Consider the following 26,392-nt stretch of genomic DNA (forward strand, 5'->3'; position numbering starts at 1 on the left):
CCACATGCCAATTACTTTAGTGTTTTCAAGAGAATTCACTTTCTTGGAACGAGTCTGCATGAAACCATCTTCAGGGCCTGGACAATTTCATGGCAAAACGGCACCTCTCAACATTGCAGCCAAGACAATATAACAACTGTTTCTGCCTGGTTTCGAACCGGGGACCTTTTGCGTGTGAGGCGAATGTGATAACCACTACACTACAGAAACAGATGTCTACAGTTGATTCTTCTGTGATGAAACTTCTCAAAACAGGCTATTCCAAGGGCCTCTGGTTTTAGATTTCTTTCATGCAACCTTCCCAGACAGCCCTAGCTGAACGCTTGTATATGCCATGCAAGTTCGGCATTTTTGCAAAATGCTTAAAGAGAAATGTTTCCTATTTGCTCAGGCAGGGCAAGGTTAAAAGCATGAGACTCTAGCAAATATTCATCCACTACTGCAAAGAGAAAATTGATATTGGCTTTGAAATGCATACTTCAATACTACTTTACAAAAAGCACCAATGAAAGGGCTCGTCTGGGATTTGAACCCGGGACTTCTCGCACCCAAAGCGAGAATCATACCCCTAGACCAACGAGCCTTCGAAAGGCCCGCACCTCTGAAAAGCTAATACCAGCTCTAAGCACGCAATGAAGATCCTGCTGGGGACTTTTTCATGCTTGGTCTGTGAATACACATGAAATTCAGTGCCAACTTACCCTTTCTCAAATGATATCACTATCATTTATAAGTGTCCCCTTTTATTTTGTCCCAGAATTGGACACGTATTACAGGAAGTCAGCACTTATTTATCTATTTCTGCAGTGGCTAGACCCTAAAGAGAAAGAATAAAAAGCTATTCATAACAACATAAGAAACACATGTTGCATTTTTTCTCAAATGCTTATTCCCTTTGTGCAAATCGGAATGCCAAGCTGAATAACTGGGTCACAGATTCTGGCTAATTATCTTTCCCTTGAATGCAAGTAGCAATAAAAACTGCCTAATGCAGGACTAAAGCATTCCTTGCAAGCCTCTAAGATCATAACATAACTGAGCTGCTGGTAGCAAGCTAAGCAATACCTTCCCAAAATGAGAAGTACATGTGCTAATCCGCTCAATCAGCGCTCGATCAGGCTCGTCAGGCGAGATATAGAAAAGGTGGAAAGGGTCCAAATGGCTGTCCCTTCCTTTTTAGGGTGGGTCCTTCTGACTATCATAGGATTGCTTGTAAGAGTGGCCAGGGTCAGAGAAAAAACTTTCAACCCTTCTTAGTGTTCTATCCAGAAGCAGGCATTTTCTGTGCCTTTAATTTCAGGCTTTTCCCAGCAGTCTCTGTTCTGCCTATGTAAATTAACTAAAGCAGTGCTTATTCATCACTTACTCTAATGTCCTTACTGTCTAAAAAGCTCTGCCTAAGTATGCTTTTTTTCTTTTTCAGTGAAATTCTAAATGTTTTTCTGCCCAGTCTATGGCAGTAGAATGCTGCTTATGATGCCACATTTTGTTGAATCACCAAGGTACAACTACAGAGGAATATATGAGTCTGAACGACATGGAACTCTTAGCTAACACATCACAATGTGTGATGCTTGCCAACCAAGCACTAGATTCTGGAGCGCTGATGATCAGAACATTCTGCTCCTGAAGGAAAGGAAAGACAGCTTGATGGAAAATAAAGTCTCAGTTTATATTAACGCTCTCTCTCTCCCAATATCTATCTATCTATCTATCTATCTATCTATCTATCTATCTATCTATCTATCTATCTATCTATCTATCTATCTATCTATCTATCTATCTATCTATCTATCTATCTATCTATCTATCTATCTATCTATCTATCTATCTATCTATCTATCTATCTATCTATCTATCTATCTATCTATCTATCTATCTATCTATCTATCTGACTGTCTGTCTGGCTGTCTGTCTGTCTGTCTGTCTGTCTGTCTGTCTGTCTGTCTGTCTGTCTGTCTGTCTGTCTGTCTGTCTGTCTGTCTGTCTGTCTGTCTGTCTATCTATCTATCTATCTATCTATCTATCTATCTATCTATCTATCTATCTATCTATCTATCTATCTATCTATCTATCTATCTATCTATCTATCTAACTATCTATCTATCTATCTATCTATCTATCTTTATATATGGATACCTGCGTACACATACATATAGATATGCCATGCATTCCTTTAGATTTGTTCCAACCTCTTACCATTTATTTGAGAATCCCTACTTTTCAAGTGACTGCAAATGAAGTCATTTCCGGCACTTTTTGGCCGGTGCAAGGTAACAAAAACACATGCCAACTTTTAATACAAATCATTGGTCTCTTTATTAACGCGCACTGTCAAACATGGGGCTTTCACACGTCAGGTAAACATGATAACCAATACACAACAGAAGCAGATGTAGATTGCTTATCAATGCCAGGATAGAATAGTTGTGAATTGAGTAATAGAAGGGCCCCTGAATTGATACTTATTATATACAGCCTGTAAGATAGTGAAAAATGCAGGCTAGGAAAGGAGATGCAAATATCAATGTATTAGAAAAATACATAAAGAGGAGTGATTTGCTTTTATTCATTCAAGGCTAGAAAAAATCAACATACTATTGCAAGCATTCATACACCACCAAATAGAAATAAACAATTCTGACATTAAACGTAAAGGTGACGATGCATTTGTATCATCACCTTGAGAAGGGTCACCGAGGAATTGAGCCCAGGGCTTCTGCACTTAAACACCAGAAACACTCCACTAAGCTAAGATGCCTGTTGGTGCCAACAATTCCCAAAGTTAATGCATGTTCTAGGTGAGCAATGAACAGAATGCAGGGCTCTTATGAAAGCGAGGTCTGTGAATCAACAGATACATCCACATGCCAATTACTTTAGTGTTTTCAAGAGAATTCACTTTCTTGGAACGAGTCTGCATGAAACCATCTTCAGGGCCTGGACAATTTCATGGCAAAACGGCACCTCTCAACATTGCAGCCAAGACAATATAACAACTGTTTCTGCCTGGTTTCGAACCGGGGACCTTTCGCGTGTGAGGCGAACGTGATAACCACTACACTACAGAAACAGATGTCTACAGTTGATTCTTCTGTGATGAAACTTCTCAAAACAGGCTATTCCAAGGGCCTCTGGTTTTAGATTTCTTTCATGCAACCTTCCCAGACAGCCCTAGCTGAACGCTTGTATATGCCATGCAAGTTCGGCATTTTTGCAAAATGCTTAAAGAGAAATGTTTCCTATTTGCTCAGGCAGGGCAAGGTTAAAAGCATGAGACTCTAGCAAATATTCATCCACTACTGCAAAGAGAAAATTGATATTGGCTTTGAAATGCATACTTCAATACTACTTTAAAAAAAAGGACCAATGAAAGGGCTTGTCAGGGATTTGAACCCGGGACCTCTCGCACCCAAAGCGAGAATCATACCCCTAGACCAACGCACCTTCGAAAGGCCCGCACCTCTGAAAAGCTAATACCAGCTCTAAGCACGCAATGAAGATCATGCTGGGGACTTTTTCATGCTTGGTCTGTGAATACACATGAAATTCAGTGTCAACTTACCCTTTCTCAAATGATATCACTATCATTTATAAGTGTCCCCTTTTATTTTGTCCCAGAATTGGACACGTATTACAGGAAGTCAGCACTTATTCATCTATTTCTGCAGTGGCTAGACCCTAAAGAGAAAGAATAAAAAGCTATTCATAACAACATAAGAAACACATGTTGCATTTTTTCTCAAATGCTTATTCCCTTTGTGCAAATCGGAATGCCAAGGTGAATAGCTGGGCCACAGATTCTGGCTAATGATCTTTCCCTTGAATGCAATAAGCAATAAAAACTGCCTAATGCGGGACTAAAGCATTCCTTGCAAGCCTCTAAGATCATAACATAACTGAGCTGCTGGTAGCAAGCTAAGCAATACCTTCCCAAAATGAGAAGTACATGTGCTAATCCGCTCAATCAGCGCTCGATCAGGCGAGATATAGAAAAGGTGGAAAGGGTCCAAATGGCTGTCCCTTCCTTTTTAGGTTGGGTCCTTCTGACTATCATAGGATTGCTTGTAAGAGTGGCCAGGGTCAGAGAAAAAACTTTCAACCCTTCTTAGTGTTCTATCCAGAAGCAGGCATTTTCTGTGCCTTTAATGTCAGGCTTTTCCCAGCAGTCTCTGTTCTGCCTATGTAAATTAACAAAAGCAGTGCTTATTCATCACTTACTCTAATGTCCTTACTGTCCAGAAAGCTCTGCCTAAGTATGCTTTTTTTCTTTTTCAGTGAAATTCTAAATGTTTTTTCTGCCCAGTCTATGGCAGTAGAATGCTGCTTATGATGCCACATTTTGTTGAATCACCAAGGTACAACTACAGAGGAATATATGAGTCTGAACGACATGGTACTCTTAGATAACACATCACAATGTGTGATGCTTGCCAACCACGCACTAGATTCTGGAGCGCTGATGATCAGAACATTCTGCTCCTGAAGGAAAGGAAAGACAGCTTGATGGAAAATAAAGTCTCAGTTTATATTAACGCTCTCTCTCTCCCAATATCTATCTATCTATCTATCTATCTATCTATCTATCTATCTATCTATCTATCTATCTATCTATCTATCTATCTATCTATCTATCTATCTATCTATCTATCTATCTATCTATCTATCTATCTATCTATCTATCTATCTATCTATCTATCTATCTATCTATCTATCTATCTATCTATCTATCTATCTATCTATCTATCTTTATATATGGATACCTGCGTACACATACATATAGATATGCCATGCATTCCTTTAGATTTGTTCCAACCTCTTACCATTTATTTGAGAATCCATACTTTTCAAGTGACTGCAAATGAAGTCATTTCCGGCACTTTTTGGCCGGTGCAAGGTAACAAAAACACATGACAACTTTTAATAAAAATCATTGGTCTCTTTATTAACGCGCACTGTCAAACATGGGGCTTTCACACGTCAGGTAAACATGATAACCAATACACAACAGAAGCAGATGTAGATTGCTTATCAATGCCGGGATAGAACAGTTGTGAATTGATTAGAAGAAGGGCCCTTGAATTGATACTTATTATATACAGCCTGTAAGATAGTGAAAAATGCAGGCTAGGAAAGGAGATGCAAATATCAATGTATTAGAAAAATACATAAAGAGGAGTGATTTGCTTTTATTCATTCAAGGCTTGAAAAAATCAACATACTATTGCAAGCATTCATACACCACCAAATAGAAATAAACAATTCTGACATTAAACGTAAAGGTGACGATGCATTTGTATCATCACCTTGAGAAGGGTCACCGAGGAATTGAGCCCAGGGCTTCTGCACTTAAACACCAGAAACACTCCACTAAACTAAGATGCCTGTTGGTGCCAACAATTCCCAAAGTTAATGCATGTTCTAGGTGAGCAATGAACAGAATGCAGGGCTCTTATGAAAGCGAGGTCTGTGAATCAACAGATACATCCACATGCCAATTACTTTAGTGTTTTCAAGAGAATTCACTTTCTTGGAACGAGTCTGCATGAAACCATCTTCAGGGCCTGGACAATTTCATGGCAAAACGGCACCTCTCAACATTGCAGCCAAGACAATATAACAACTGTTTCTGCCTGGTTTCGAACCGGGGACCTTTTGCGTGTGAGGCGAATGTGATAACCACTACACTACAGAAACAGATGTCTACAGTTGATTCTTCTGTGATGAAACTTCTCAAAACAGGCTATTCCAAGGGCCTCTGGTTTTAGATTTCTTTCATGCAACCTTCCCAGACAGCCCTAGCTGAACGCTTGTATATGCCATGCAAGTTCGGCATTTTTGCAAAATGCTTAAAGAGAAATGTTTCCTATTTGCTCAGGCAGGGCACGGTTAAAAGCATGAGACTCTAGCAAATATTCATCCACTACTGCAAAGAGAAAATTGATATTGGCTTTGAAATGCATACTTCAATACTACTTTACAAAAAGCACCAATGAAAGGGCTCGTCTGGGATTTGAACCCGGGACTTCTCGCACCCAAAGCGAGAATCATACCCCTAGACCAACGAGCCTTCGAAAGGCCCGCACCTCTGAAAAGCTAATACCAGCTCTAAGCACGCAATGAAGATCCTGCTGGGGACTTTTTCATGCTTGGTCTGTGAATACACATGAAATTCAGTGTCAACTTACCCTTTCTCAAATGATATCACTATCATTTATAAGTGTCCCCTTTTATTTTGTCCCAGAATTGGACACGTATTACAGGAAGTCAGCACTTATTTATCTATTTCTGCAGTGGCTAGACCCTAAAGAGAAAGAATAAAAAGCTATTCATAACAACATAAGAAACACATGTTGCATTTTTTTTCAAATGCTTATTCCCTTTGTGCAAATCGGAATGCCAAGCTGAATAACTGGGTCACAGATTCTGGCTAATTATCTTTCCCTTGAATGCAAGTAGCAATAAAAACTGCCTAATGCAGGACTAAAGCATTCCTTGCAAGCCTCTAAGATCATAACATAACTGAGCTGCTGGTAGCAAGCTAAGCAATACCTTCCCAAAATGAGAAGTACATGTGCTAATCCGCTCAATCAGCGCTCGATCAGGCTCGTCAGGCGAGATATAGAAAAGGTGGAAAGGGTCCAAATGGCTGTCCCTTCCTTTTTAGGGTGGGTCCTTCTGACTATCATAGGATTGCTTGTAAGAGTGGCCAGGGTCAGAGAAAAAACTTTCAACCCTTCTTAGTGTTCTATCCAGAAGCAGGCATTTTCTGTGCCTTTAATTTCAGGCTTTTCCCAGCAGTCTCTGTTCTGCCTATGTAAATTAACTAAAGCAGTGCTTATTCATCACTTACTCTAATGTCCTTACTGTCTAAAAAGCTCTGCCTAAGTATGCTTTTTTTCTTTTTCAGTGAAATTCTAAATGTTTTTCTGCCCAGTCTATGGCAGTAGAATGCTGCTTATGATGCCACATTTTGTTGAATCACCAAGGTACAACTACAGAGGAATATATGAGTCTGAACGACATGGAACTCTTAGCTAACACATCACAATGTGTGATGCTTGCCAACCAAGCACTAGATTCTGGAGCGCTGATGATCAGAACATTCTGCTCCTGAAGGAAAGGAAAGACAGCTTGATGGAAAATAAAGTCTCAGTTTATATTAACGCTCTCTCTCTCCCAATATCTATCTATCTATCTATCTATCTATCTATCTATCTATCTATCTATCTATCTATCTATCTATCTATCTATCTATCTATCTATCTATCTATCTATCTATCTATCTATCTATCTATCTATCTATCTATCTATCTATCTATCTATCTATCTATCTATCTATCTATCTATCTATCTATCTATCTATCTATCTATCTTATCTATCTATCTTATCTATCTTTATATATGGATACCTGCGTACACATACATATAGATATGCCATGCATTCCTTTAGATTTGTTCCAACCTCTTACCATTTATTTGAGAATCCCTACTTTTCAAGTGACTGCAAATGAAGTCATTTCCGGCACTTTTTGGCCGGTGCAAGGTAACAAAAACACATGACAACTTTTAATAAAAATCATTGGTCTCTTTATTAACGCGCACTGTCAAACATGGGGCTTTCACACGTCAGGTAAACATGATAACCAATACACAACAGAAGCAGATGTAGATTGCTTATCAATGCCGGGATAAAACAGTTGTGAATTGAGTAGAAGAAGGGCCCCTGAATTGATACTTATTATATACAGCCTGTAAGATAGTGAAAAATGCAGGCTAGGAAAGGAGATGCAAATATCAATGTATTAGAAAAATACATAAAGAGGAGTGATTTGGTTTTATTCATTCAAGGCTAGAAAAAATCAACATACTATTGCAAGCATTCATACACCACCAAATAGAAATAAACAATTCTGACATTAAACGTAAAGGTGACGATGCATTTGTATCATCACCTTGAGAAGGGTCACCGAGGAATTGAGCCCAGGGCTTCTGCACTTAAACACCAGAAACACTCCACTAAACTAAGATGCCTGTTGGTGCCAGCAATTCCCAAAGTTAATGCATGTTCTAGGTGAGCAATGCACAGAATGCAGGGCTCTTATGAAAGCGAGGTCTGTGAATCAACAGATACATCCACATGCCAATTACTTTAGTGTTTTTAAGAGAATTCACTTTCTTGGAACAAGTCTGCATGAAACCATCTTCAGGGCCTGGACAATTTCATGGCAAAACGGCACCTCACAACATTACAGCCAAGACAATATAACAACTGTTTCTGCCCGGTTTCGAACCGGGGACCTTTCGCGTGTGAGGCGAACGTGATAACCACTACACTACAAAAACAGATGTCTACAGTTGATTCTTCTGTGATGAAACTTCTCAAAACAGGCTATTTCAAGGGCCTCTGGTTTTAGATTTCTTTCATGCAACCTTCCCAGACAGCCCTAGCTGAACGCTTGTATATGGCATGCAAGTTTAGCATTTTTGCAAAATGCTTAAAGAGAAATGTTTCCCATTTGCTCAGGCAGGGCAAGGTTAAAAGCATGAGACTCTAGCAAATATTCATCCACTACTGCAAAGAGAAAATTGATATTGGCTTTGAAATGCATACTTCAATACTACTTTAAAAAAGCACCAATGAAAGGGCTCGTCCGGGATTTGAACCCGGGACCTCTCGCACCCAAAGCGAGAATCATACCCCTAGACCAACGAGCCTTCGAAAGGCCCGCACCTCTGAAAAGCTAATACCAGCTCTAAGCACGCAATGAAGATCATGCTGGGGACTTTTTCATGCTTGGTCTGTGAATACACATGAAATTCAGTGTCAACTTACCCTTTCTCAAATGATATCACTATCATTTATAAGTGTCCCCTTTTATTTTGTCCCAGCATTGGACACGTCTTACAGGAAGTCAGCACTTATTTATCTATTTCTGCAGTGGCTAGACCCTAAAGAGAAAGAACAAAAAGCTGTTCATAACAACATAAGAAACACATGTTGCATTTTTTTCTCAAATGCTTATTCCCTTTGTGCAAATCGGAATGCCAAGGTGAATAGCTGGGCCACAGATTCTGGCTAATGATCTTTCCCTTGAATGCAATAAGCAATAAAAACTGCCTAATGCAGGACTAAAGCATTCCTTGCAAGCCTCTAACATCATTACATAACTGAGCTGCTGGTAGCAAGCTAAGCAATACCTTCCCAAAATGAGAAGTACATGTGCTAATCCGCTCAATCAGCGCTCGATCAGGCGAGATATAGAAAAGGTGGAAAGGGTCCAAATGGCTGTCCCTTCTTTTTTAGGGTGGGTCCTTCTGACTATCATAGGATTGCTTGTAAGAGTGGCCAGGGTCAGAGAAAAAACTTTCAACCCTTCTTAGTGTTCTATCCAGAAGCAGGCATTTTCTGTGCCTTTAATTTCAGGCTTTTCCCAGCAGTCTCTGTTCTGCCTATGTAAATTAACAAAAGCAGTGCTTATTCATCACTTACTCTAATGTCCTTACTGTCCAGAAAGCTCTGCCTAAGTATGCTTTTTTTCTTTTTCAGTGAAATTCTAAATGTTTTTTCTGCCCAGTCTATGGCAGTAGAATGCTGCTTATGATGCCACATTTTGTTGAATCACCAAGGTACAACTACAGAGGAATATATGAGTCTGAACGACATGGAACTCTTAGCTAACAAATCACAATGTGTGATGCTTGCCAACCAAGCACTAGATTCTGGAGCGCTGATGATCAGAACATTCTGCTCCTGAAGGAAAGGAAAGACAGCTTGATGGAAAATAAAGTCTCAGTTTATATTAACGCTCTCTCTCTCCCAATATCTATCTATCTATCTATCTATCTATCTATCTATCTATCTATCTATCTATCTATCTATCTATCTATCTATCTATCTATCTATCTATCTATCTATCTATCTATCTATCTATCTATCTATCTATCTATCTATCTATCTATCTATCTATCTATCTATCTATCTATCTATCTATCTATCTATCTATCTTTATATATGGATACCTGCGTACACATACATATAGATATGCCATGCATTCCTTTTTTTTTTTTTTTTTTAAATATATTTTTATTGCAGAGTTACAAACCACAGGATACAATTAAACAGCCAGTGCACTTGTGGGCTCCCCCCGTCCAATGATAATTCACAGTTGTACACAGCCATTCAGCCCGCATCCCGGAGGCCGGGCGGCATATCACATCGCTCAAAAGGAACACATCACAGTGCACGTCCCATTGGGACCCTGGCGGAAGGTCGTTTTGTGTATCTGCTTTTACCCCTCCACCCACAACAACAGTCCCATCAGCCATCTCCGTGATAATCAACGATATCGCCCTTACAGGGCCTGCCCTAAACTATATGGGCCTGCGCACCTGGCCGTTCCACCCAGTCAGTCTGCCCTCCACTCAGTGCCCACCGTCCCAGTAGGTCCAAGGCCCTAACAAGCAACCCTCCAATGGCTTCCGGCCCTCCCCAAACCCCCTATAACCAACCCCCCCAACACCCCCCCTCCCCTGGCAACTGCTAAGGTGTGTGCTTCGCCCTATCGAATTGGATGGGTCCACTACAGTGCGTAGTACCATACTTCTGTGTTCGCCCCGCGGCGTCCAGCGGCTTAGTTCTCGCCTTCCTCATCCTCAACCAAAGAATCACGCAAAGCCTGTACCACTAACTCCCATGCTCGCGCCGCATCCAGTACCTTCTCATTCCCCAACTTTACTGCTTGCGTCATCCGGAGCACACTCTCGCAGTCAGACCACCGCAGCAACTCATTCTTCCATCTACGCAGTGAGGGACCTCCCCTGGACTTCCAGTGCCACGATATTTCCCTCTGTGCCAATATCAGACCCAGGTCTATGAATTTACTTGTCACCTTGGTGTGCTTAGTATGCGGGAACCAGAGCAATAGGCACGCTGCCATGTCAAATTCTACCTCCCTGTCAGTCACTTCATTCAGGAGGTCCCCTACCTCCGCCCAATAGGTCCCCAGTTGCGGGCACCCCCAAAACAAATGGTCCATGTCCGCCCCTAGGGACGAACACCGGGGGCAACAGGCATCCGGCACCCGAAAGTACCGCTGTAGTTTCTCAGGAGTTAAATAGGCCCTATGGAGCACATAGAAATGGACCTGCTGAAAGCGCGCGTTCCTAGTGCCCTTCCACGTGCGTCGCAGGATATGGCCCCATGCCGTATCCGGTATGGGCCGGCCAACGCTCACCTCCCATTTAGCTTTGAGCCCGTGGAGTGGTTCCAGCCCTTCGCTCAGCATCCTATTATGGAGGCACGTCACAGCTTTGAATGTACCAGCCGCCATTACCACATATTGGCACGCCATAGTCGTCGCGGGTTCCGAGAGCCCCTCTCTCCAGTGCTTTTGTACGGCAGCCACAACTGCCGCATGTAGGAGAAAGCCCCCCTCAGGCAGTCCGAACTGGTCCCGGAGCACTTCGAACGGCGCCAGAGCCCCATCTATGTACAAGTCGCCCACCACCTGCAACCCCGCCTCCTCCCAATCCAACAGCGGGGACCAATCTCCACCGTGCGGCAACGCCGTCAACATCCCGATCGGGATCTCCGGGGCATAAGGCCGCGATGCCCTCGCTCTCCGAAGGCTCCTCTGCCAGCACAGCCGGAGCGTCCGCTCTTCCATGGTGAGGGCCCGTAGCTCGAGCCGCTGCTGCATGATGATGTATGACAGCACGTGGCGCTGTATCCCCCGATCCCGGTCCTCCTCCGGTCCCCGGAACACCCTGGCTACGTTCTGCGTAAGGACCTGCAACTGCGCCGCCAGATAATACAGCTCTAGGTCGGGCACGGCCATGCCCCCTTCCAGCTTGGGGCGAAGTAGCGTGCTCAGGGCTATTCTGCGGCGGCCATGCCCCCATAGAAAGCCAGTTATCATTGACCGCAGTTCCCTAAACACCCCCTGGGGAATCCAGACAGGCAGCGTTCGGAAATAATAGAGGAGGCAGGGGAGCGCCACCATTTTCAACAGTGCTATCCTGCCTAGGACTGTCAGCGGGAGGGTTGACCAGAAAGACAAGCTGCCCCGCAGCGCCCGGACACAGCGGCCAATGTTACCCTCCAAAAGGTCAGCAGCCGAGTGGTAAATGCGGACACCCAAGTAGGTGATGCAAGAGGGTTCCCATGCCACACCCAAATCGCTGCTAGGGGCTGGCGATCCCGCTCTCAGCGGGAACACGCAAGTCTTCGCCCAATTGACCTTAAGGCCCGACAGCCGGCCGAACTCAGACAACAGATCCATCGCTCCAACCAATGCCCCCGAGGTGTCAGCTAGGTACAGGAGCAAGTCATCCGCATAGAGCGATATATAATGCCATTGCCCATCACTCACTATCCCCGCGTATCGGTCGCCTGACCGCGCATGGACCGCCAAGGGTTCCATCGCCAGGGCAAACAACAGAGGGGAGAGAGAGCATCCCTGTCGTGTTCCCCTGCCCACCGGGTACGCTGCAGACACCATGCCGCCCAATCGTACCCTCGCCGTCGCCGAGGTATATAAGACCCTCGTCCACCTTCGAAACCCGTCGCCCATGCCAAACCTCTCCAGCACTCCATCCAGGAAAGGCCATTCCAAGCTATCGAAGGCCTTCTCGATGTCCACAGACAGAACCGCCGGCACTCCCTCCCCATCCAAGATGGCGTCCATTATTCCCACCAGGCGGCGGATATTCATCGCCGTGCTCCTCGTGGGTATAAACCCGGCCTGGTCCCTGTGCACCAGGCCCGTCATATGCGGGGCCAGTCTGGTGGCTAGGATGCGACTCAGGATCTTATAGTCCACCGTCAGCATGGATAGCGGGCGATAAGACCTCACGTCCGCGGCATCCCGGCCAGGCTTGAGGAGCGGTACTATCAAGGCCTCCCGCATGGAGCCAGGCAATGCCCCCTTCTCGAAGGCTTCCATATACACCACCAGCAGCCTGGGCGCCAGATTGTCCGCATAGTGTTGATAGAACTCGGTTGGCAGTCCGTCCACCCCGGGCGTCTTGTTACGGGCCATATGTTTAATGGCCACCCGAATTTCCGTAAGCGTGATCGGGCTACCCAGTTCCTTCGCGTCCTCCTCGTCCAGGACCGGAAGCGGCCTCTCCCCCAGGTACTCCGCGATGTCCTGAACCCCCACCCCCAGCTGACTCCGGTATAGTTCCTCATAATATCCCCTGAAGCGGTCCAATATAGCTGCCTGGGAGTACACCATCTCTCCCTGCGCATTATTAATGCTGAGGATCGGGCAGCCCCTAAGTTCCGGGTTAGCTAGTCTGGCCAAGAGGGTACCCACCTTGTCCCTTTCCGCGTGTGCCCTGATAATGTACTGCCTATAGTCGTAACATCTCAAACGTTCCGTCTCCGCGGCTACCACTTCCTTCGCCTCCAACAACTGGGCCTGTAGACCTGGCCTAGTTGGCCTGCGGCGCTCCAAGTCCCTCAAAGCTTCCTCCGCTTTCATTAGGTCATTCAGCACAGTCGTACGAGCATTCGAGAACCTGCCCAAACACACCCCTCTCACCACCACTTTCATTGCATCCCATTCAGTAGATCTACTCGCAGCCGTGCCTTCATTCACACCGAAATAACTATCAATGCCTTGCCGGACCGCATCGTCAAACACAGAATCCTCCAGCGTCTCCGGCCGAAGCCGCCATGTTGGTATCACTGAGCGCTCCCTCTGCCACTGAATATGCACCAATAGGGGGTTATGATCGGATATAGTCCTAGCCAGGTACTCCGCATGGGTAATCAACGGGGCTAGGGATCCCCCGCAAAGCACCGAATCGATCCTGACATGTAGATCATGGAGAGCGGAATAAAAGGAATAATCCCTGGTTCCCCTGTGCCTCTCCCGCCAGACATCCAGCAGCCCCCATCGTTCTTGCCAGTCCTTCCTGTGCGCGGCCAGCCTGCGCACAGGAGAGTCTACTAGGGGGGGATGGGACCTATCCAGAGCAACATCAGTAATCGAGTTGAAGTCCCCCCCTAGCACTATCGGACCCGCCAGGAAAGAGGCCAAGGACCCCGAGAGGCCATCAAAGTATCGGCCTTGGTCAGTGTTCGGTGCATAAACACAACAAAAAACCACATCCCGTCCATATAACCTCCCCTCCACCGCTACAAACCTGCCATCCGGATCTACTGCCTGATTCAGCACCTGGAAGGGTACCCCCGCCCTCACCCAGATCAAGACCCCCCTGGCATATGCTGAGTAAGTGGTGCCAAAGACCTGGCCCCGCCATCTTTTCTGCAAGGCAGCGCACTCTTTTTTGGTGAGATGAGTCTCCTGGAGCATAGCAATCTGAACCCCCCTGCGTACCAGGTATGCATGTACTTTGTGACGTTTCACCATAGTCCGCAGCCCCCGGACATTCCACGTTAGGCATTTCAAGTTAGGTAATGTCCCCATTCCAACTCCGTACAGTCCGAATCAAATAACAACGGTCCATGGCCCCCCCAATGCAGTTGCCCCCCCCCAAACAGTCCCAAAACTGAAACATTCCCCAAACCCCACTCCCCAGGACAGAGCACACGAACCCAATGGCCGCCCCCATCCAAACCTTGATCCAACTCCTCACACACTTACCCTGTGGTCTCCACCACAGTCGACCTTAAGGGCCTGAGGGGGGTGAGTCGCCGCCGACCCCAGCTAGCGGATCCCGCGTCCCGCACTTCATCCCCTCCAAAACACACAGCTCCCCCTCCCGGCAACCCGCCCCCCAGCAACAGGATAACACCCTACCATGAAGTCCCGATCTAGTCCCAGTTCTATCTCAGCCGCAGAAAATAACCTCCGAAGTCTGTGGGGTTACTATCGGCCCCTTCTGGCTCTCCGCCTCCGAAAGTTCCTCTCCTGTTCGGCTGCCTTCCCCTCCCGAGTCCGTTTCGGCCCGTTCACTGTTCTGTTGCGACCCTGTAATGGCCGCCGTCGCTGCGAGTGCATCCCTCTTCTCCGCCGCCATTTGAGCCTCCCGTTTCTCCCGCTGGCGCCTGTTGCGGGATCTGATGCGTTGTGACTGCCGCACCCGGGGCTGCTTGGGTTGGTCTCGCCGACTTTGGTGTGATCTGTCCGTCCCCGCTCTGTACGACTCAAGCCATTGCCAAACTTCGTCCGGAGTCTGGAAAAAGTGCGTGGTGCCATCCATGATAATCTGCAGCTTGGCCGGGTAGAGCAAGGAGTACTGGATGCCTTCCTCCCTGAGCTCCTTCTTCACAGCAAGGAACGATGCCCTGTCCTTCTGGACCGCCTGCGTATAGTCCGGGAAGATCGTTACCTTGCTGTTCTCCACCTCATAAGGGCCCGACATCCTGGCCCGCTGGATGAGGAGATCTCGGTCCTTGTAGTGGAGGAGCCGTACCACCATCGGTCGGGGGGGGGCGGCCAAGCCCCGGCGGGCGAGCGGGCACCCGGTGGGCTCGCTCCAGAGTGAAAAATGGAGTAAGCCCCTCCGGCGCCACCACAGTGCGGAACCAGTTCTCCATGTAGGCCACCGCATCCTCCCCCTCAATCCGTTCCGGCAGGCCTACGACCCGCACGTTGTTCCGCCTATTGCGGCCTTCGGCATCCTCCGCCCTCCGCTCCAGTGTGCCCAGTCGGGCCAAAATGTCCGTGATCCTGTGCTCCGCGGTCACCACCGAGGGCTTCAGGTCCAGCAACAGTTGGTCATGATCCTTGACCCGATCCGCCAGCTTCGCGTGATCCGCGCGTAGCAGCCCCAGGCCCGTGGCCACTTGGGCAATGTCATTGTGCAATGCCTCCTTAGTGGAGGTGATCGCCTCAAGGATGGCATCCAAACGCCGGTTCAGCCGCTGTTCCTGGTCAAGCTCCGTGGAGGGACTCTCACTCTGCCGAGTCGATGTCGCCGAGTCCCCCTCGCGGCTCCCGGGCATCGGCCCTCCGATCGCCGCCATGTCAGGGCGCTGCATCACAAGTCTGGTCACCCGTTCTGCGAGTACGCCCGTGGGTCCGTGCCAGCCACCGGGCACCGGGCAGTGCTATGTCCCCGACGGCGTTCACAGGGACAATGGCCAGGCGGACGAGCTCCGTTCCGTCACCCCCTTTGGCCTGCGGGGGGAAGTATGAGTCTTAGGGCGGTGGCCGACGAGGGCCCCCGATCTTCTGGGTGGATCGGGTCAGCGTCCCCTGGTCTCAGGGCATCGCCCCGCCAATCCTAGTGTGTCGGGCAGCCGGGTGCAGGGTCCCTTGCTACTTGGCGACAACCGGGCTCAGGGCTGAAGTTCGGGACCGTCCGACCTCCTCGCCGCCATTTTCTTCACACCCTGGGCTACACCTCGGCCGCCTCCTCTCTCGATCTCCTCGGGGCCAGCAGTCCCCCAGCGACTCTCCGATTACGCCCAGCTGTCCCCTTACACTTCAGAGGGCAGGAGCGTCGTCTCCGGGTCGCCTAGGGTCCCGAAAAACAGGAGAATTAGCGGGATTCCGCGCGGAGCTGCGAGCTCACGCATCCATCCCGATCGGCGTCCAAGCCACGCCCCATATGCCATGCATTCCTTTAGATTTGTTCCAACCTCTTACCATTTATTTGAGAATCCCTACTTTTCAAGTGACTGCAAATGAAGTCATTTCCGGCACTTTTTGGCCGGTGCAAGGTAACAAAAACACATGACAACTTTTAATAAAAATCATTGGTCTCTTTATTAACGCGCACTGTCAAACATGGGGCTTTCACACGTCAGGTAAACATGATAACCAATACACAACAGAAGCAGATGTAGATTGCTTATCAATGCCGGGATAGAACAGTTGTGAATTGAGTAGAAGAAGGGCCCCTGAATTGATACTTATTATATACAGCCTGTAAGATAGTGAAAAATGCAGGCTAGGAAAGGAGATGCAAATATCAATGTATTAGAAAAATACATAAAGAGGAGTGATTTGCTTTTATTCATTCAAGGCTAGAAAAAATAAACATACTATTGCAAGCATTCATACACCACCAAATAGAAATAAACAATTCTGACATTAAACGTAAAGGTGACGATGCATTTGTATCATCACCTTGAGAAGGGTCACCGGGGAATTGAGCCCAGGGCTTCTGCACTTAAACACCAGAAACACTCCACTAAACTAAGATGCCTGTTGGTGCCAACAATTCCCAAAGTTAATGCATGTTCTAGGTGAGCAATGAACAGAATGCAGGGCTCTTATGAAAGCGAGGTCTGTGAATCAACAGATACATCCACATGCCAATTACTTTAGTGTTTTTAAGAGAATTCACTTTCTTGGAACGAGTCTGCATGAAACCATCTTCAGGGCCTGGACAATTTCATGGCAAAACGGCACCTCTCAACATTGCAGCGAAGACAATATAACAACTGTTTCTGCCCGGTTTCGAACCGGGGACCTTTCGCGTGTGAGGCGAACGTGATAACCACTACACTACAGAAACAGATGTCTACAGTTGATTCTTCTGTGATGAAACTTCTCAAAACAGGCTATTCCAAGGGCCTCTGGTTTTAGATTTCTTTCATGCAACCTTCCCAGCCAGCCCTAGCTGAACGCTTGTATATGCCATGCAAGTTCAGCATTTTTGCAAAATGCTTAAAGAGAAATATTTCCTATTTGCTCAGGCAGGGCAAGGTTAAAAGCATGAGACTCTAGCAAATATTCATCCACTACTGCAAAGAGAAAATTGATATTGGCTTTGAAATGCATACTTCAATACTACTTTAAAAAAGCACCAATGAAAGGGCTCGTCCGGGATTTGAACCCGGGACCTCTCGCACCCAAAGCGAGAATCATACCCCTAGACCAACGAGCCTTCGAAAGGCCCGCACCTCTGAATAGCTAATACCAGCTCTAAGCACGCAATGAAGATCATGCTGGGGACTTTTTCATGCTTGGTCTGTGAATACACATGAAATTCAGTGTCAACTTACCCTTTCTCAAATGATATCACTATCATTTATAAGTGTCCCCTTTTATTTTGTCCCAGCATTGGACACGTCTTACAGGAAGTCAGCACTTATTTATCTATTTCTGCAGTGGCTAGACCCTAAAGAGAAAGAACAAAAAGCTGTTCATAACAACATAAGAAACACATGTTGCATTTTTTCTCAAATGCTTATTCCCTTTGTGCAAATCGGAATGCCAAGCTGAATAACTGGGCCACAGATTCTGGCTAATTATCTTTCCCTTGAATGCAAGTAGCAATAAAAACTGCCTAATGCAGGACTAAAGCATTCCTTGCAAGCCTCTAACATCATAACATAACTGAGCTGCTGGTAGCAAGCTAAGCAATACCTTCCCAAAATGAGAAGTACATGTGCTAATCCGCTCAATCAGCGCTCGATCAGGCTCAATCAGGCGAGATATAGAAAAGGTGGAAAGGGTCCAAATGGCTGTCCCTTCCTTTTTAGGGTGGGTCCTTCTGACTATCATAGGATTGCTTGTAGGAGTGGCAGGGTCAGAGAAAAAACTTTCAACCCTTCTTAGTGTTCTATCCAGAAGCAGGCATTTTCTGTGCCTTTAATGTCAGGCTTTTCCCAGCAGTCTCTGTTCTGCCTATGTAAATTAACAAAAGCAGTGCTTATTCATCACTTACTCTAATGTCCTTACTGTCCAGAAAGCTCTGCCTAAGTATGCTTTTTTTCTTTTTCAGTGAAATTCTAAATGTTTTTTCTGCCCAGTCTATGGCAGTAGAATGCTGCTTATGATGCCACATTTTGTTGAATCACCAAGGTACAACTACAGAGGAATATATGAGTCTGAACGACATGGAACTCTTAGCTAACACATCACAATGTGTGATGCTTGCCAACAAAGCACTAGATTCTGGAGCGCTGATGATCAGAACATTCTGCTCCTGAAGGAAAGGAAAGACAGCTTGATGGAAAATAAAGTCTCATTTTATATTAACGCTCTCTCTCTCCCAATATCTATCTATCTATCTATCTATCTATCTATCTATCTATCTATCTATCTATCTATCTATCTATCTATCTATCTATCTATCTATCTATCTATCTATCTATCTATCTATCTATCTATCTATCTATCTATCTATCTATCTATCTATCTATCTATCTATCTATCTATCTATCTATCTATCTATCTATATCTATCTATCTTTATATATGGATACCTGCGTACACATACATATAGATATGCCATGCATTCCTTTAGATTTGTTCCAACCTCTTACCATTTATTTGAGAATCCCTACTTTTCAAGTGACTGCAAATGAAGTCATTTCCGGCACTTTTTGGCCGGTGCAAGGTAACAAAAACACATGACAACTTTTAATAAAAATCATTGGTCTCTTTATTAACGCGCACTGTCAAACATGGGGCTTTCACACGTCAGGTAAACATGATAACCAATACACAACAGAAGCAGATGTAGATTGCTTATCAATGCCGGGATAGAACAGTTGTGAATTGAGTAGAAGAAGGGCCCCTGAATTGATACTTATTATATACAGCCTGTAAGATAGTGAAAAATGCAGGCTAGGAAAGGAGATGCAAATATCAATGTATTAGAAAAATACATAAAGAGGAGTGATATGCTTTTATTCATTCAAGGCTAGAAAAAATCAACATACTATTGCAAGCATTCATACACCACCAAATAGAAATAAACAGTTCTGACATTAAACGTAAAGGTGACAATGCATTTGTATCATCACCTTGAGAAGGGTCACCGAGGAATTGAGCCCAGGGCTTCTGCACTTAAACACCAGAAACACTCCACTAAACTAAGATGCCTGTTGGTGCCAACAATTCCCAAAGTTAATGCATGTTCTAGGTGAGCAATGAACAGAATGCAGGGCTCTTATAAAAGTGAGGTCTGTGAATCAACAGATACATCCACATGCCAATTACTTTAGTGTTTTCAAGAGAATTCACTTTCTTGGAACGAGTCTGCATGAAACCATCTTCAGGGCCTGGACAATTTCATGGCAAAACAGCACCTCTCAACATTGCAGCCAAGACAATATAACAACTGTTTCTGCCTGGTTTCGAACCGGGGACCTTTCGCGTGTGAGGCGAACGTGATAACCACTACACTACAGAAACAGATGTCTACAGTTGATTCTTCTGTGATGAAACTTCTCAAAACAGGCTATTCCAAGGGCCTCTGGTTTTAGATTTCTTTCATGCAACCTTCCCAGACAGCCCTAGCTGAACGCTTGTATATGCCATGCAAGTTCAGCATTTTTGCAAAATGCTTAAAGAGAAATGTTTCCTATTTGCTCAGGCAGGGCAAGGTTAAAAGCATGAGACTCTAGCAAATATTCATCCACTACTGCAAAGAGAAAATTGATATTGGCTTTGAAATGCATACTTCAATACTACTTTAAAAAAGCACCAATGAAAGGGCTTCCCTGGGATTTGAACCCGGGACCTCTCGCACCCAAAGCGAGAATCATACCCCTAGACCAACGAGCCTTCGAAAGGCCCGCACCTCTGAAAAGCTAATACCAGCTCTAAGCACGCAATGAAGATCATGCTAGGGACTTTTTCATGCTTGGTCTGTGAATACACATGAAATTCAGTGTCAACTTACCCTTTCTCAAATGATATCACTATCATTTATAAGTGTCCCCTTTTATTTTGTCCCAGAATTGGACACGTCTTACAGGAAGTCAGCACTTATTTATCTATTTCTGCAGTGGCTAGACCCTAAAGAGAAAGAATAAAAAGCTGTTCATAACAACATAAGAAACACATGTTGCATTTTTTCTCAAATGCTTATTCCCTTTGTGCAAATCGGAATGCCAAGCTTAATAACTGGGTCACAGATTCTGGCTAATTATCTTTCCCTTGAATGCAAGTAGCAATAAAAACTGCCTAATGCAGGACTAAAGCATTCCTTGCAAGCCTCTAACATCATAACATAACTGAGCTGCTGGTAGCAAGCTAAGCAATACCTTCCCAAAATGAGAAGTACATGTGCTAATCCGCTCAATCAGCGCTCGATCAGGCTCGATCAGGTGAGATATAGAAAAGGTGGAAAGGGTCCAAATGGCTGTCCCTTCCTTTTTAGGGTGGGTCCTTCTGACTATCATAGGATTGCTTGTAGGAGTGGCCAGGGTCAGAGAAAAAACTTTCAACCCTTCTTAGTGTTCTATCCAGAAGCAGGCATTTTCTATGCCTTTAATGTCAGGCTTTTCCCAGCAGTCTCTGTTCTGCCTATGTAAATTAACAAAAGCAGTGCTTATTCATCACTTACTCTAATGTCCTTACTGTCCAGAAAGCTCTGCCTAAGTATGCTTTTTTTCTTTTTCAGTGAAATTCTAAATGTTTTTTCTGCCCAGTCTATGGCAGTAGAATGCTGCTTATGATGCCACATTTTGTTGAATCACCATGGTACAACTACAGAGGAATATATGAGTCTGAACGACATGGAACTCTTAGCTAACACATCACAATGTGTGATGCTTGCCAACCAAGCACTAGATTTTGGAGCGCTGATGATCAGAACATTCTGCTCCTGAAGGAAAGGAAAGACAGCTTGATGGAAAATAAAGTCTCAGTTTATATTAACGCTCTCTCTCTCCCAATATCTATCTATCTATCTATCTATCTATCTATCTATCTATCTATCTATCTATCTATCTATCTATCTATCTATCTATCTATCTATCTATCTATCTATCTATCTATCTATCTATCTATCTATCTATCTATCTATCTATCTATCTATCTATCTATCTATCTATCTATCTATCTATCTATCTATCTATCTATCTATCTATCTTTATATATGGATACCTGCGTACACATACATATAGATATGCCATGCATTCCTTTAGATTTGTTCCAACCTCTTACCATTTATTTGAGAATCCCTACTTTTCAAGTGACTGCAAATGAAGTCATTTCCGGCACTTTTTGGCCGGTGCAAGGTAACAAAAACACATGACAACTTTTAATAAAAATCATTGGTCTCTTTATTAACGCGCACTGTCAAACATGGGGCTTTCACACGTCAGGTAAACATGATAACCAATACACAACAGAAGCAGATGTAGATTGCTTATCAATGCCGGGATAGAACAGTTTTGAATTGAGTAGAAGAAGGGCCCCTGAATTGATACTTATTATATACAGCCTGTAAGATAGTGAAAAATGCAGGCTAGGAAAGGAGATGCAAATATCAATGTATTAGAAAAATACATAAAGAGGAGTGATTTGCTTTTATTCATTCAAGGCTAGAAAAAATAAACATACTATTGCAAGCATTCATACACCACCAAATAGAAATAAACAATTCTGACATTAAACGTAAAGGTGACGATGCATTTGTATCATCACCTTGAGAAGGGTCACCGGGGAATTGAGCCCAGGGCTTCTGCACTTAAACACCAGAAACACTCCACTAAACTAAGATGCCTGTTGGTGCCAACAATTCCCAAAGTTAATGCATGTTCTAGGTGAGCAATGAACAGAATGCAGGGCTCTTATGAAAGCGAGGTCTGTGAATCAACAGATACATCCACATGCCAATTACTTTAGTGTTTTTAAGAGAATTCACTTTCTTGGAACGAGTCTGCATGAAACCATCTTCAGGGCCTGGACAATTTCATGGCAAAACGGCACCTCTCAACATTGCAGCCAAGACAATATAACAACTGTTTCTGCCCGGTTTCGAACCGGGGACCTTTCGCGTGTGAGGCGAACGTGATAACCACTACACTACAGAAACAGATGTCTACAGTTGATTCTTCTGTGATGAAACTTCTCAAAACAGGCTATTCCAAGGGCCTCTGGTTTTAGATTTCTTTCATGCAACCTTCCCAGCCAGCCCTAGCTGAACGCTTGTATATGCCATGCAAGTTCAGCATTTTTGCAAAATGCTTAAAGAGAAATATTTCCTATTTGCTCAGGCAGGGCAAGGTTAAAAGCATGAGACTCTAGCAAATATTCATCCACTACTGCAAAGAGACAATTGATATTGGCTTTGAAATGCATACTTCAATACTACTTTAAAAAAGCACCAATGAAAGGGCTCGTCCGGGATTTGAACCCGGGACCTCTCGCACCCAAAGCGAGAATCATACCCCTAGACCAACGAGCCTTCGAAAGGCCTGCACCTCTGAATAGCTAATACCAGCTCTAAGCACGCAATGAAGATCATGCTGGGGACTTTTTCATGCTTGGTCTGTGAATACACATGAAATTCAGTGTCAACTTACCCTTTCTCAAATGATATCACTATCATTTACAAGTGTCCCCTTTTATTTTGTCCCAGCATTGGACACGTCTTACAGGAAGTCAGCACTTATTTATCTATTTCTGCAGTGGCTAGACCCTAAAGAGAAAGAACAAAAAGCTGTTCATAACAACATAAGAAACACATGTTGCATTTTTTCTCAAATGCTTATTCCCTTTGTGCAAATCGGAATGCCAAGCTGAATAACTGGGCCACAGATTCTGGCTAATTATCTTTCCCTTGAATGCAAGTAGCAATAAAAACTGCCTAATGCAGGACTAAAGCATTCCTTGCAAGCCTCTAACATCATAACATAACTGAGCTGCTGGTAGCAAGCTAAGCAATACCTTCCCAAAATGAGAAGTACATGTGCTAATCCGCTCAATCAGCGCTCGATCAGGCGAGATCAGGCGAGATATAGAAAAGGTGGAAAGGGTCCAAATGGCTGTCCCTTCCTTTTTAGGGTGGGTCCTTCTGACTATCATAGGATTGCTTGTAGGAGTGGCAGGGTCAGAGAAAAAACTTTCAACCCTTCTTAGTGTTCTATCCAGAAGCAGGCATTTTCTGTGCCTTTAATGTCAGGCTTTTCCCAGCAGTCTCTGTTCTGCCTATGTAAATTAACAAAAGCAGTGCTTATTCATCACTTACTCTAATGTCCTTACTGTCCAGAAAGCTCTGCCTAAGTATGCTTTTTTTCTTTTTCAGTGAAATTCTAAATGTTTTTTCTGCCCAGTCTATGGCAGTAGAATGCTGCTTATGATGCCACATTTTGTTGAATCACCAAGGTACAACTACAGAGGAATATATGAGTCTGAACGACATGGAACTCTTAGCTAACACATCACAATGTGTGATGCTTGCCAACAAAGCACTAGATTCTGGAGCGCTGATGATCAGAACATTCTGCTCCTGAAGGAAAGGAAAGACAGCTTGATGGAAAATAAAGTCTCAGTTTATATTAACGCTCTCTCTCTCCCAATATCTATCTATCTATCTATCTATCTATCTATCTATCTATCTATCTATCTATCTATCTATCTATCTATCTATCTATCTATCTATCTATCTATCTATCTATCTATCTATCTATCTATCTATCTATCTATCTATCTATCTATCTATCTATCTATCTATCTATCTATCTATCTATCTACCTACCTACCTATCTATCTATCTATCTATCTATCTATCTATCTATCTATCTATCTATCTATCTATCTATCTATCTATCTATCTATCTATCTATCTATCTATCTATCTATCTATCTATCTATCTATCTATCTATCTATCTATCTATCTATCTATCTATCTATCTATCTATCTATCTAACTATCTATCTATCTATCTATCTATCTATCTATCTATCTATCTATCTATCTATCTATCTATCTATCTATCTATCTATCTATCTATCTATCTATTTATCTATCTATCTTTATATATGGATACCTGCGTACACATACATATAGATATGCCATGCATTCCTTTAGATTTGTTCCAACCTCTTACCATTTATTTGAGAATCCCTACTTTTCAAGTGACTGCAAATGAAGTCATTTCCGGCACTTTTTGGCCGGTGCAAGGTAACAAAAACACATGACAACTTTTAATAAAAATCATTGGTCTCTTTATTAACGCGCACTGTCAAACATGGGGCTTTCACACGCCAGGTAAACATGATAACCAATACACAACAGAAGCAGATGTAGATTGCTTATCAATGCCGGGATAGAACAGTTGTGAATTGAGTAGAAGAAGGGCCCCTGAATTGATACTTATTATATACAGCCTGTAAGATAGTGAAAAATGCAGGCTAGGAAAGGAGATGCAAATATCAATGTATTAGAAAAATACATAAAGAGGAGTGATTTGCTTTTATTCATTCAAGGCTAGAAAAAATCAACATACTATTGCAAGCATTCATACACCACCAAATAGAAATAAACAATTCTGACATTAAACGTAAAGGTGACAATGCATTTGTATCATCACCTTGAGAAGGGTCACCGAGGAATTGAGCCCAGGGCTTCTGCACTTAAACACCAGAAACACTCCACTAAACTAAGATGCCTGTTGGTGCCAACAATTCCCAAAGTTAATGCATGTTCTAGGTGAGCAATGAACAGAATGCAGGGCTCTTATAAAAGTGAGGTCTGTGAATCAACAGATACATCCACATGCCAATTACTTTAGTGTTTTCAAGAGAATTCACTTTCTTGGAACGAGTCTGCATGAAACCATCTTCAGGGCCTGGACAATTTCATGGCAAAACAGCACCTCTCAACATTGCAGCCAAGACAATATAACAACTGTTTCTGCCCGGTTTCGAACCGGGGACCTTTCGCGTGTGAGGCGAACGTGATAACCACTACACTACAGAAACAGATGTCTACAGTTGATTCTTCTGTGATGAAACTTCTCAAAACAGGCTATTCCAAGGGCCTCTGGTTTTAGATTTCTTTCATGCAACCTTCCCAGCCAGCCCTAGCTGAACGCTTGTATATGCCATGCAAGTTCAGCATTTTTGCAAAATGCTTAAAGAGAAATATTTCCTATTTGCTCAGGCAGGGCAAGGTTAAAAGCATGAGACTCTAGCAAATATTCATCCACTACTGCAAAGAGAAAATTGATATTGGCTTTGAAATGCATACTTCAATACTACTTTAAAAAAGCACCAATGAAAGGGCTCGTCCGGGATTTGAACCCGGGACCTCTCGCACCCAAAGCGAGAATCATACCCCTAGACCAACGAGCCTTCGAAAGGCCTGCACCTCTGAATAGCTAATACCAGCTCTAAGCACGCAATGAAGATCATGCTGGGGACTTTTTCATGCTTGGTCTGTGAATACACATGAAATTCAGTGTCAACTTACCCTTTCTCAAATGATATCACTATCATTTACAAGTGTCCCCTTTTATTTTGTCCCAGCATTGGACACGTCTTACAGGAAGTCAGCACTTATTTATCTATTTCTGCAGTGGCTAGACCCTAAAGAGAAAGAACAAAAAGCTGTTCATAACAACATAAGAAACACATGTTGCATTTTTTCTCAAATGCTTATTCCCTTTGTGCAAATCGGAATGCCAAGCTGAATAACTGGGCCACAGATTCTGGCTAATTATCTTTCCCTTGAATGCAAGTAGCAATAAAAACTGCCTAATGCAGGACTAAAGCATTCCT

At 44.1% G+C, this 26,392-nt stretch overlaps 10 non-coding genes across 10 annotated transcripts; all 10 read right to left on the reverse strand.

Moving 5' to 3' along the window:
• Positions 1-3,000: 3,000 nt before the first annotated feature.
• Positions 3,001-3,073, reverse strand: TRNAV-CAC (transfer RNA valine (anticodon CAC)). Its single transcript has one exon. It is a non-coding gene; the product is annotated as a tRNA-Val (tRNA).
• A 5,200-nt stretch (positions 3,074-8,273) lies between these two features.
• Positions 8,274-8,346, reverse strand: TRNAV-CAC (transfer RNA valine (anticodon CAC)). The gene has a single exon. It is a non-coding gene; the product is annotated as a tRNA-Val (tRNA).
• A 300-nt stretch (positions 8,347-8,646) lies between these two features.
• Positions 8,647-8,718, reverse strand: TRNAP-UGG (transfer RNA proline (anticodon UGG)). Its single transcript has one exon. It is a non-coding gene; the product is annotated as a tRNA-Pro (tRNA).
• An 8,651-nt stretch (positions 8,719-17,369) lies between these two features.
• On the reverse strand, positions 17,370-17,442 carry TRNAV-CAC (transfer RNA valine (anticodon CAC)). The gene has a single exon. It is a non-coding gene; the product is annotated as a tRNA-Val (tRNA).
• A 300-nt stretch (positions 17,443-17,742) lies between these two features.
• Positions 17,743-17,814, reverse strand: TRNAP-UGG (transfer RNA proline (anticodon UGG)). Its single transcript has one exon. It is a non-coding gene; the product is annotated as a tRNA-Pro (tRNA).
• Positions 17,815-19,998: 2,184 nt separating this feature from the next.
• TRNAV-CAC (transfer RNA valine (anticodon CAC)) lies at positions 19,999-20,071 on the reverse strand. Its single transcript has one exon. It is a non-coding gene; the product is annotated as a tRNA-Val (tRNA).
• Positions 20,072-22,630: 2,559 nt separating this feature from the next.
• Positions 22,631-22,703, reverse strand: TRNAV-CAC (transfer RNA valine (anticodon CAC)). The gene has a single exon. It is a non-coding gene; the product is annotated as a tRNA-Val (tRNA).
• A 300-nt stretch (positions 22,704-23,003) lies between these two features.
• Positions 23,004-23,075, reverse strand: TRNAP-UGG (transfer RNA proline (anticodon UGG)). Its single transcript has one exon. It is a non-coding gene; the product is annotated as a tRNA-Pro (tRNA).
• Positions 23,076-25,521: 2,446 nt separating this feature from the next.
• TRNAV-CAC (transfer RNA valine (anticodon CAC)) lies at positions 25,522-25,594 on the reverse strand. Its single transcript has one exon. It is a non-coding gene; the product is annotated as a tRNA-Val (tRNA).
• Positions 25,595-25,894: 300 nt separating this feature from the next.
• Positions 25,895-25,966, reverse strand: TRNAP-UGG (transfer RNA proline (anticodon UGG)). The gene has a single exon. It is a non-coding gene; the product is annotated as a tRNA-Pro (tRNA).
• Between the last annotated feature and the right edge of the window lie 426 nt (positions 25,967-26,392).

This window comes from Lissotriton vulgaris, chromosome 8 (genome assembly GCF_964263255.1).
Source record: "Lissotriton vulgaris chromosome 8, aLisVul1.2, whole genome shotgun sequence".
NCBI lineage: Eukaryota > Metazoa > Chordata > Amphibia > Caudata > Salamandridae > Lissotriton > Lissotriton vulgaris.